The following is a 10,097-nucleotide window of genomic DNA, read 5'->3' as shown; positions in this document are numbered from 1 at the left end:
CCTTCCTTCCTTCCTTCCTTCCTTCCTTCCTTCCTTCCTTCCTTCCTTCCTTCCTTCCTTCCTTCCTTCCTTCCTTCCTCTCTTTCTTTCTTATACTGTGTCTGTCTAGTTTTGGTGCCAGGGTAGTGCTAGCTTCATGAAATGAACCCCGAGAAGAGGAAGAACTGAGCCAAGGAAAGAGAATACAATGTAACACAATGTAACACAAACAACACCGTCCAATTTATTTATTCGACAGGGAGAGAGGGAGCGCGCACACAAGTAGGCAGAGTGGCAGGCAGAGGGAGAGGGAGAAGCAGGCTCGGCCCGATGCTGAGGACCCTGGGACCATGACCTGAGCTGAATGAAGGCAGACACCCAACCGACTGAGCCAGCCAGGTGCCCCGAGCTGGTCCTTTGAAGGTGCCTGCTGATAGGTGGGGATAATTTCAGCCTTGGCTGGACGGGTGGCCAAGGACAGAGTGGAAGAATCGTCAAGTGACTTTAAAACTCTGGGGGGTGGAGGGAAATACCCATATCCTCCCCCACCATGGCTCCCCCACGCTCCCTTCCCACAGCTGTCCCCTCACGCTGTCGACCAAGGTGGTCCTTGAGGGAGAAACAACCCCTTTGTGGTCAGAGCTCCTACAGGCGGGGACTCGTGGGTTGCTCGCGATAGGGCGACGCAATATAACTGCCCCCACATGGTGTTAGCGACCGTGGTGCCCCTGTGTTGGCATCCGGGATAGCCACGTGGCTGAGGTGGGGAGAAGCTAGTGACGGGCTCCCGGAGCCCCAGGCATCTGTCCCCAGGGCCCACAGAGAGCCCCACGTGTGGTGGTCTCCTGTCATCTGCATCATCATTGTCCCTGAGTGCCACTGGCATCTCTGTGGGGGCTGGGGGTCCTGAGGTGACTTCAGGGGCTCACCGTCAAGTCGGGGGACAGACCCACGCTGGCAAACCCAGTGCGAAGGGGGTGTCCTAGCAGTGACGGGAGCACGGTGCCCGTGGGGCCGGGGACGACAGGGCCAGCCAGTGAGGTGGGAAGGCGGGCCTCCAAGGCGTCGCCTCGAGTAGCATTGTCTCCCTCTACAGATCTGCCAGCTGCCTGCTCAGCTTCCCCACTGAAGCCCTGCTTTTGACTGAAGTGGCCACGCGCTATCCCCAGAGGCCCTCTCCAGAACCTCGAGTCATGTGGCTCATTTCTTGCCAACGCAGAGTAAGTCCCTGGGTGGGGCCGACAGGAAACGCTTGTTTTCAGCTGACACGGAACCGGTCACCCCTTTTGCCACCGCAATGTGACCTTTTTATTTGGTGATGTGATGGTTGGAGGCAAAGCAGCCATCTTGGAGACAAGAGGGAAGAAAAAAAAATCCCATATTAAGAGGGCAGGAGGAGACAGGATCCTTGGTGGGGCATGGAGTTTCCAAACTAGCGCTGGGCTGCCTGCTCTGGACTTCTGATAGGAGAGGCGGATCCACTTATTTGAGCCACTACTGTTGGGCTGGGGTTAACTTCAGCTGACTGCAGTTCTAACTGGGGCAGGCACAGTTGGTGCCCCCTGCCATCCTGCTCAGCCCACCTCTGATCCCTGCTATCGTGGCCGGCTGCGCCTTGGCTGGCCGCTTTCAAGCTTCCCTCCTTCTTCCTCGCTCCAGGCTACCTCCAAAGGGCAGGGCTGGCCTGGAGCTGTGGCCGGGAGGTGCAGAGCTTTCCGGGCCCCCAGACTCAGCCCGCAGCTGGCTATGCCCCTCAGAGGGGCCCAGGCCCGCCCCCCCCCCGCAAGAAGATGGCTAGCCGCTGCCCTGCGGCCGGGGGCAGGCCTAGCTCCCAGTCCCGGCTCTGACATGTGGGCAGGGGGCACTGGGGAAGGGCAGGGCAGGGCTGAGGCTGGTCAGGCTGAGAGGGTGGGGCCGCCGGGGCCCGCCTGACACAGCTGGGCATTGCTGGGGTTGGTGGGGACCCCGAGGGAGGAGGCGGCGGGGGAGGCAGGGAGGTCTTGGTGAGGCTGTTCTCCCAAGCCAGGTCCTGAGCCGGTCGCCGGCCCGCACACGCCCGCTCACCGCTGCTCCCGCCGGGCTACTCACTCACTCATTCATTCAGCACGCACTCACGGAGCACCACGGCGCTGCTAGAAAACTAGGACAAAGTCTGTGTTACTCCAGGCTTCTCGAAATCTCCTGTGAGTGAGAGAACGCTGAATGGGGCCAGACTGCACAGGAGGACGCTGCAGCCAGTGGGCAAAGAAATCATCGTGGGGGCACCGCCCCGAGCTGCCGCCGCAAAGTCTTCCGAGAGGCCGGCCGCTGGGCTCAGTGCCCGGCGCGCCTTCGTTCCCCGGCTCTTTCGCGTGCTCGCTCCACTCGCTGGAGCTGCGTCCTTCGGCCTGAAATTCCTCCCTCCCGGGGCCCTTCCAGCCCTGCTCCCCGGCTTCCTCCGATTTCGGTCCCAGCTACCATTTCCCTGAGCACCCAACTTGAGGACAGAGTCTGGCCCGCAGGGCCCGGGCCCCTCCCTGCCACTGGCCCTACCCGGGGCACCCTGAGGATCTGCACCCCACTGCTCTCGGGCTGCCTCACATTTCTGCCGTCTCTTACTGCTATTCCTGCCCCCGCGCCATTAGCAGCCTTTTACAAGGAGATGCTCTGCTAATCTGCATCACAACCCTAGGCAGCAACAGCTACTTTACAGGAAACCGAGGCCCAGAGCGGCCCAGTAATCAGCCCAAGGCCACACAGCATGTGGAGGAGTCGCAGATCTGAGCCGGGCTCTGAGCAGGAGGGGTCCTGTGGGGTTTGGCCACAGTCGGGCTGACCACGGGAGGAGCAAGCCGTGGCCCAGGTGGCTTGGCCACGGGCCCCTTGAAGTCTCCCACGCCCCTGGACCTCCCCAGCCTCCCCCTCCCTGGCCCCTCTGGCCCCAGTGGACCCCGGAGAATCAGGGTGGAGGAGCCGGGGGCAGCTGGGGCCTGTGTGGGCGGGAGCCAGAGCCGGGGCAGAGGCGGGGATGGGACAGTGTTGCTGAGGCCTCTTGCAGAGTCTGGAAGGCTGGAGCCTGATGGAGACCAGATGCTGTCTTGCTGTGGCCGAGACCCTGCTCCTGCTGCTTTGAAACCTCACAAGGCTCCCTTCTACCGAAAGGCAAAACCTGAGTCCAGAGCCTTGCATTTGATGAGGATACCAGCCCACTGCCCCCTGCTGTGTGGGCCGTGTGAGAGCCCCCCCGCCCAAGCTCCCCCTTGCAAATACATCCCTCCCCTGGGCTCCGCCCTTGCACACCACATTCCTGACACTGGCTGGAGCTTTCCCTGCTCCGCGCCTTTGTATGCGGTTTCCACTGTGGGCTGCAGTCTGGCAAACTCCTACCTATGCTTCAAGCCCCAGCTCAGATGCCCCTTCCTCCAGGAGTCCTGCCCTGATTCTCCCAGGCAGAACCGGACGGTTTCCATGGGGCACTTGCCCTTTGGAGAGACTGTTCATTTTTGAGTCTGTCTCCCTACCAGGCTGAGCCCCTAGGACAGAGCCCGCCTTGGTCACACCTCCTTCCTTTCCCAAGCTGATGGGGGACAGTACATTCTGGGCGTTCAGTTATCATCTGTTGAATAAGTGAATGAGTCAGATGGTGACAGCCTGTCGCGGGGAGTCGTGGGCTGTAAAAGGACTCAGAGGAGCCTGTATCTTTCCCTTCCTACCTCTCCCCCCAGGGAGGGATCCAACCATCTGAAACGGTGCGGCCCCCACCGCCCTGCCCCCCCGCCCCCACCGCCCTGCCCCCCCGCCCCCATTCCCCCAGCCCCCGCGTGGACCTTGGGTGGCAGGGTGCAAAGTCATCGCGGGAAGATTCGCTGGCACAGGGCGAGGCCTGGGCAGAACCGGCCACTTGTGATGTGAGCAGCTTGGGCTCCCAGACTCCCGGTGTGACCCGAGGGCTTGTGCTGTTCAGGGCCTTCCTCCGCCCAGGGGCGCCTCCGGATGGGGGTGTGGGCACCCCCGCACTGCTCAGTCACTCGGTAAATCTAGCTTTCTATATACCAGGCCGTGACAGGTGCATGCTGGGGAACTGAGAGCAAGGTCGGGGGCGTGAGAACGTGCAGCAGTCAGGGGCCTTCTCAGCTGAGGCCCCTCCACTGTGAGGCTCGAGGGCGGACGGCCTCCCGCAGGCTGCCTGGGAGGCCCCGGGGACGGAGCCTCTTCCCCAGGTCCACCCTGGCCACCTCCCGCTCGGGATCCCTCCGCCCGCAGTAGCTCGTGGTCACTCACAAGTACCGTGACCTTGGCCAGAACAGGGCTTGTCCCCACCCCTCAGCCTGCTTGTCCTGTCCTGTTCACCCCGCACCCCTCCCCACACCAGGAACCTGATTCCACCTCCCACCCCACCCCTGCCGCTGAGCAGCCACACTGCCTTCTGTCTCCACAAAGCCTCACGGCTCCAGCTGGGAGCCCTTCTCCCAACCCCACCCTGTTCCCCTCCCCTGCTCCCCACTGCTGCACTGTTAACCCCCCCACGATGCCCCACTTCTGTGTGCCCACGCTGCCCCTCCTCTCGTGATGGTCCCCCCAAGAGCACCCAGGGTCCTATGTCCCTCTCTGCATCCTCCAAGAAGCCTTCCTGGGCTGCACCTGACTCCGTGCCCATGCCGGGGTGAGGGCCGTCTCTTGCTTCCTCACATCTTTGGTCTCCAACCACAGGCCAATGGCACACCGTTGGCATGCACACTCTCCTGTCTAGAAATTGCCCTTCGAGTCCTGGTCGCTGTTTGACTTCTGACCCCAGCTCTATCCCCAGGGTCCCCTGAGACTTGGTCTCCTGCTAGGCCCTCTGCCAACTCCTGGGGACATGGGACACTGCCTGCCCTGAAGCCCTCTTGTCCAACTGCAGTCAAGCCTCAGTTTCCCCTAGACCCCTCTCTTCCTCCTCCAGGAAGCCCCCTCCAGGCTGGGCTGAGGGCCTGGGGAAGGGCTGTCAGGGTGCAGGACCCCTTCTCCCAGCCCCCCTGCCATGCTGCCAGCCTTGGGAGGGGGGCATGCCCGCTGAGCACAGGGCCTGGGGGCACTAAGCCCCTCGGCTGGGGGGCACCCGCCGGTTCCCAGGGCCGCAAGCCTCCCCACTTCTGCTCAGAACTGCCACTGAGCAACTTGCTTCACCCTGAAGGGGCTGCCCGCCCAGGCCCGCCTGCCTGGAACCCCTGTGGCCTGTCCTCCTGCTCAGACCTTCGAAGAGATGGGCTCCAGGTGGAGGCCTCAGGCCAGCTGCCTGCAGGCCCCAGGCTCCCCGTCCTCTCCAAGCCCGGGGTCCACCTCTCCAGCCGCACTCCCCAATGACCCTCTTGTGGGGTCACCCCCAGATCCCTTACCAGCCCCTGCTGGTGGCTGCAGTGGCCTGGAGGGGCTGGTCCACATGCTTTTTGCCCACCTGCCAGCCTCGCCTTCTGGGCCTCACCCCGAGCTCATCCGAGGGGGAGGGGTCCTCTTTCTCTCTCAGCAGTTTGCGGCTCTGAGATTTTCTGCACCTCAGGAATCGGAGAGCCCCACTGTGGATCAGAGATGCCCTCAAGAGTGGCCCCTACACCACTTAGGGACCTACAAACCTCTCGAGAGGGACTCTTTCAGCTGCCCCCAAGGGTATCTGGCAGGGGGCGGGTGTCTCTCAGACGACAAAATTTTACAGTAAGAACTTTCCACGGGCAGAGGCTCCTCAGAGGAGCTGCCCCCCCCCCCCCCCCAGGAAGACTATCGGAGACAAATGCTGCTGGTGGAGGGGGTCCCAGGTGAGGGGTCAGCCGGAGGCCCCACGTGGAAGGGACCGCTGGTCTGCTGGGGCTGGAGCGGCTTTCCGTCACTGAGCTGCCCTGGGGGCAGTGAGGCGGGAGGAGGGCCCTTGGGGAGCACACACCAGGAAGGGGCTGTTTTCTCAGAGGCCCCTCCAAGGGGCAGGTGGTTCAGCTCGCCCCGAGTGCCCTCTGGTCGTGGTGTGTGTGAAGAGGAGAATGTCACTGAATATGCCTTTGGGCAGGTAGCTCAAGTCTGGACCCATTTTTTTTTTTTTTTAAAGATTTTATTTATTTGAGAGAGAGAGAATGAGAGACAGAGAGCATAGAAGGAGGAGGGTCAGAGGGAGAAGCAGACTCCCCGCCGAGCAGGGAGCCCGATGTGGGACTCGATCCTGGGCCTCCAGGATCATGACCTGAGCCGAAGGCAGCCGCTTAGCCAACTGAGTCACCCAGGCGCCCCAAGTCTGGACCCATTTTATATTCTCCGGGCTTTGCGGGGGAAAGCCCCGGGGCTGTGGGAGCTGAGAGCATAGCCACCCTGGGTCAGAGACACATGACCCGGCGACCCAGGGAGCCCAAACCCAGGAATGAACTCAGGCAGGCACACCCAAAGGATGGTGTGGGGGACAGGCTCCCCCAAGGGTCTTCATGGTGCTGGACAGGTGCAAGCCCAGGTCTCTCCAAAGAGGAGCTCCCAGAGCCTGGCCTGACCGGCAGCCAGAGGGAGGCCACCTTGGGTGGTGCAGGTTCTGCCTTCTGGGGTGGCTGCCACGAGTCAGGGTGACACCACAGTCCCAGGGCCTGAGTCAGCATCCAGCCTGGGGTCCCTCTAGGCCTCAGAGAACCAAACTCACGGCCTTGTGCATGGGGAAGGCCCTAACTGCCCGTGGTGTCAGTTGGAGGACGGAATTCTCAGGTCCGCGTGGCTGTTGGGGGATGGCCAGCTGGAGAACCTTGGTCCCTGGACTCACCTCCTCAGGTGATGAGTCCCCAGTGAGCCCCGGGGACAGGGACTCTTGACTCACAGTGGTGTCTCTCAGAGGTACCCACCCCAGTGGTAAATCCCTGCCTGGACCCATCCCCACTGTCCTTTCTGGGTGCTCCCCAGCTCGGCGGGGCACTCCCCTCCGCTTCCCAGCCCACCTTGCTCACAACCACAGGCGATATTGACCCCGAAGTCACGGGGCCTCTGCTCACCTCCAGATGACATGGAAAGAAGCCAGGCTGGCCGGTCTCCCTGGGCCAGGAGGGCAGGGTGGGGAGGCCCCTCGGGGTCCCCTCGGCCTGGCTTTGCTCCTGACCCGACGAACTCATATGTCCTCGACTGCAGGACGCCCTGGTTCGCCCAGAGCATCCTGTCCTACCCGCGGGAGCCTCCCCCCCAACACTGGCTGCTCAGAGGCCTGACCCTCCCTGTCTTCTCCTCAGGCTCCCTGGACGTTGGACCTGGGCAGCGCCCCCCGCCCGTGCAGCCCCCCTGCTCTGGAGCCGGCCCTGCCCCCCCAGGGCCCCAGGTAGTGTCCACTGACCTGTCTTGTCCTTACCTTTGTTCTAACCCCTCACCATCTTTGGTTTTCAATGGGCATTCCATCTCTGGTAAGGGTCGGCCGGGCTCACCGCAGACAAAGTCCCCTGAACCCCACACCCGAGACCACTTCTGATTTTACATGAGAATCCTAGGACTTTGTTACTGCATGTGGGATCCTAAGCAGTCTCCCCCACCATGAAATAGTCCTTACAAACATGACCTTAACCACTGCTTGGTTTCCTTCCTCTGTTTTTGAACATGCACAGCTTTTTTTAAAAAGATTTATTTATTTATTTGAGAGAGAGAGACAGAGAGAGAGAGAGAAAGCACAGCAGGGGGAGGGACAGAGGGAGAGGGAGAAACAGGCTCCCCACAAAGGGCTCAATCCCAGGACCCTGAGACCATGGCCTGCGCAGAAATCAAGAGTCGGGCTCTTAACCAACTGCGCCACCCAGATGCCCCCCCGTCCAGCTTTTTTAAACCCATGAAGCATGTTTAAGTAGTCAGTCTTTCATACATATCTCATTTTTCTGTAGATTAAATCCCCAGAAGTGGGGTTCTCAGTCAACTAGTATACACTCTGGGGGTCTTGGCAGAGACCCCCCCTCTCGGGGGCCGTTGTCTTTGATAACCTTTAAACAATGTTTACGGGTGAACAACATCTTTCATACAAGATTTCTTGGATGAGCCTGATGCTCATTTCCGAGCTGACCTGCAGCATACCTGAGCGGCTCTCCAGGCAGCCGACCCACGTGGGGCCGTTGCAGGGGTGGACGGGGGCCAGAGCAGAGGGCTCGCAGGCTGAGGGACCAGGGCGTGGAGGGCTGTGCGGGCAGCAGGGAGCCAGGAGGTCACTGCATCTGGTAGTGGTGGCGGGGGGAGGAGGGCCCAGCCCGCGCTCTCCCCTCCCCCAGCTGCCTCCCCAGCTGACCTCTGCCCTCTCTGGCCAAAGTATCCTCTTTGGGATTTGGTTACCTCTTTGGGTCTACTGTCCCCTTCTCTGCCTTTGGGGTCTCACCTCACCTTCTCCAGGAAGCCCACCAGGCTTGCTCCCACTGTCACTGCCCGCAGCCTGGCCCCATCCCAGGCTTGGAATAGATGACCGTGGCCTTTGTCTTAATCATGAAAAGAGTTTTGGGGACCAATTTGCAGAAGGGGGTTCAACCTCCAGGGAAAGCTGTCTTCTCTAAACACATCAACATCCTCCCATCCAGAGCCCATAGCCGGAGCGCAGGTCATGAGGGTCTTTGTGGAAGTCAGCACCTGTGCATGGGGTGTTGGGGGCGCACTCAGGAGTCTATCACCACGAGCCACGCCAGAGCAAAAGAGGGGCCTGTTGGGGTCGGGAAGGAGTCGTGGGGGCCCCACATGAGGGAACGGCCATCTCACCCTGGGACGGGGAGGGAAGGAGCTGATGTGGTCCCTGAAGGGACAGAGTGCTGGAGGGTCTGGGTGAGAAGGGTGGGTCCGATGTTGGGATTTGGGGGACGCCTGGCCGTGGGCGGCCCTGGGATGGAGGGCAGGGCTGGGCTGTGCTTGTCAGTTGTCACATCCTCCAGGCCCGGGGCAGAGGGACCCCGGCCATCTGTCGAGTGAGGGCAGAAAGGTGGCGAGAAGGAAGGAGCAGGGAGACTCACGGGGGCATGAGGCCCGAGACACAGGTCTGGCTCGCGAGAACAGACTGGCACCCATGTCTTCGTTGGCGCTGTGCTGGCTGGTGTAAGAGGCCCGCGGCCCAGGTGCCCACTGCTTGGGGAGAGGCTGGGAGCTTTCCTTGGCTCACCGTTGGGTGCGTGCACCGGCGGGCACATACTCATGGGTCCCAGTCCACATCGGGGCCTTGGGGTGCAGAGGGGAGGGAACCAGACTGGGGGTGGTGGGGAAGTGCAGGACAGCGCACCGGAGGCCCTGCTCTCCGGGAGGACTGGAACAGAGGCTGGGAAACGAGGCCAGGGCTCAGGAGATGGGTGAGGGTCCTTTGGGGGCAGTGGCGGGTGAGTGGACAGTTTTGGGGAGCCCCTGGGAATTAAGGTGGGGGGAGTGGGAGGGGTCCAGGGGATGCCAGAGCCCTAAGGTGGCTGGTGCTCTCAAAGGCGCCCTCTCCCAGAGGAAGAGCCCCCGGGTCAGGGCCCTGAGGGAGGTACACCCGCGGGCGTCTGCAGCGCTACTGGGGTCCAGCCCAGAGAGGGATCTGGGGGCGTCCGGGCGGCCCCTGAGCCCAGCCGGCAGCATCGGGGTCACTTGGAGACTTCTTAGAAATGCAGAATCTGGCCTGTCCCAGGCCCTCGGAACCAGCAGGTGCCCCAGAACCAGGCCCTTCGCCATCTCCTCATGCTGGGAGCCTGGTGCAAGGGTGGGTGGGCATGGACAGTGCAGGGGGAGGTGAGGGCAGAGGAGGGCCCAGGCTGCCATGGGGCCGCAAGGCCTCTCAGAACACATGACCCCGCCACCCAGGCCCAGGCCACGGGGGGAAGCTCCTTTGGCTCCTCTGCCACGTCCTTGAGCTGTGGTTGTATGGACGGTGGGAAGACAGTGTGGTCACTGCCAGGCGGACTCAGGATACGGAATCCCGGAGCCTCTAGGGAGGGGAGCCTGGGGCCTGGTAAGGACAGGAGGACCTTGAATGTCAGCTCCAGGTAGGAACCTCATCCTTCCCTCCTTCCCTAGGTCCCCTAGAGCTCCTGGAGCTGCATGACCTAGGGGCCCCTGGTAAGGTTGGGGTGACTGACTGAGGTGGGGGGCGCCTGGGAGGGTTGGGGTGACTGAGGTCAAGGGCCCTGGTGGGGTTGGGGTGACTGAGGTCAGGGGCCCTGGTGGGG

This window comes from Mirounga leonina, unplaced genomic scaffold, assembly GCF_011800145.1.
Source record: "Mirounga leonina isolate KUSES-001 unplaced genomic scaffold, KU_Mleo_1.0 Mir_165, whole genome shotgun sequence".
NCBI lineage: Eukaryota > Metazoa > Chordata > Mammalia > Carnivora > Phocidae > Mirounga > Mirounga leonina.
The sequence above is the reverse complement of the archived record's forward strand: the minus strand, read 5'-3'. Positions refer to the sequence as shown.